At 59.3% G+C, this 1,927-nt stretch overlaps 1 protein-coding gene across 1 annotated transcript in view; it reads left to right on the forward strand.

Annotated features, from left to right (window-relative positions):
- The window catches only part of RPTOR (regulatory associated protein of MTOR, complex 1), a 78,286-nt gene that overhangs the window by 65,577 nt on the left and 10,782 nt on the right, over positions 1–1,927 (forward strand). The window lies entirely within an intron of this gene.

Here is a 1,927-nt window from a genome sequence, read left to right on the forward strand (position 1 = left end):
GAGCGTGGGCATGAGGTCCGGCAGGAAGTGTCCTCTCAGCACTGGGCCCTCGGGGCATCGGGGTGTCGCTGTCGCGTGCACATGGATTGTCCCGTGGCTGCCACGCCCGTGGGAACAGCCCCGGTGCCGGGCTTCAGGTGGCACGCGGCGTTGGCGTGAAAGACGCTGCGTCTGCAATTCCGGGTGCAGCTGACCTGGGAGGCCTCAGGACTCTCGATTTCCTGTTACGTTCATTGGAGATCTTTGCTAAAAGCGTGCTTTATCTCGTTTTGTTGTTTTGCTTTTTTTAAAAGATTTTTTAAAATATATTTTTATTGATTCCAGAGAGGAAGGAAAAGGGAGAGAGAGATAGAAACATCCATGATGAGAGAGAATCATGGATCGGCTGCCTCCTGCAGGTCCCCCACTGGGGATCGAGCCCACAACCCGGGCCTGTGCCCTTGACCGGAATCGAACCTGGGACCTTTCAGTCCGCAGGCTGACGCTCTATCCACTGAGCCAAACCGGCTAGGGCTGTTGTTTTGTTTTATTTTTTCATTTTCCTACTTTTCCCAGGTGGTATGCACAGGTGTGCGGTGCTTGCGTTGATTGAACTAGCTGTCCAATGGCACGTGTCTGTGATGAAACGCAGTGGGAACTTTTCTATTAGCCTGTGTCCCGTGGGAACTAGAAATAGCTCAAGGCTGGGATCGCACCTCAGAAATGAAGACCCCCCCAGATGCCTCGGTCTCAGGACCTGCGTGCTCACAGCAGAGCTGTCGTCACGTGACACTGGTTAGCAAGGCCGGTCCCTGGCACATGGCGGGAACGACTGCGTTTGCTGGAGTTGCAGGGACTTCTCCCAGGTCCGAGTGGCCCAGAGGAGCTTCCCGGACAGGGCCCCCCTTCGATGGAGGAGACCACCCCTCTCCCCACACGCCTCCCAGAGCTCACACCTGCTTCAGAAAGAACATGAGGCACGGTCTGTCATGTGCTTTAAAGAAGACGCGTTGACCTTGGTTCTGATTACGAAGGACACAGGATTTGTGCTCAGCCCCTGGGCAGTGCCAGCCTCGAGCCCTGTCCCACGCTGGAGCCTCCCGCTGGTCCCACACCTGTCAAAGGCGTTGCGAGAGTAAATAGCTACAAGCCAGTGTCCCTCGTAACATGGGCCCCAAGTCCTCACTTAATTAGCAAAGCAACCCCAGCAAATAGAACACGGTCACATGCCGGTGACCAGGGGCTCTGTCCCAGGAAGGCAGGGTGGGCCCCGCGTTTTACATGCTCCTGTGAGGACTGTACCAATAGAGCAGGGGAAGCCAGGGGCGCCTCCGTAGCTGCAGAGCGAGGGTGGGCAGGACTCCGCGTCCGTTCCCAGTAACCGCGCTGGTCCGGCTGGGGTAGGCGGGGCTTCCCTCGCAGGCACCTGGGGTCCTGTCCGCGTTGTCTGCGTTGGTGGAAGACAGTGGTTTCCTGGAGAAGCAGGGGCAGGCGGCCAGGCGGGAAGCCGCGCGGGACGGCGGGGAGGGGCAGACCTGTGTGCAGATGGCAGTCGTGTGCGCGGAAACCCAGGTCCTCGGTGCGTGCTGCTGGAGGAAGTGATTCCAGGGTGCCGGGCGCAGCATCGGCCCCTCACATCTGCAGGAATGGCCAGAGCAAGTCAGCCCTGAATGGGGACCACGAAACGTCGGGAAGGGGACCTTGGTGGCCCTGGCGAGGCGCCGGTTCCATTAATCCTACGTAATAAAAGGCTAATATGCAAATGCCCTCCACCAGGAGGGGATGGGCCAGCTGGCCAGCCTCCCGTGTCCCCACCCGTGCGCGAATCCGTGCCCTGGGCCTCCAGTAGGAGAATAGGATACAAGAAGCAGGAGCCTTCCTAAGAAAAGGCCGCGGGAGCCGCGGGAGCCGCGGGAGCCACCGGCTAGAGACGCGGCGGCGAAGGAGT

The sequence above is a fragment of the Myotis brandtii genome, unplaced genomic scaffold (genome assembly GCF_000412655.1).
Source record: "Myotis brandtii unplaced genomic scaffold, ASM41265v1 scaffold632, whole genome shotgun sequence".
Taxonomy (NCBI): domain Eukaryota; kingdom Metazoa; phylum Chordata; class Mammalia; order Chiroptera; family Vespertilionidae; genus Myotis; species Myotis brandtii.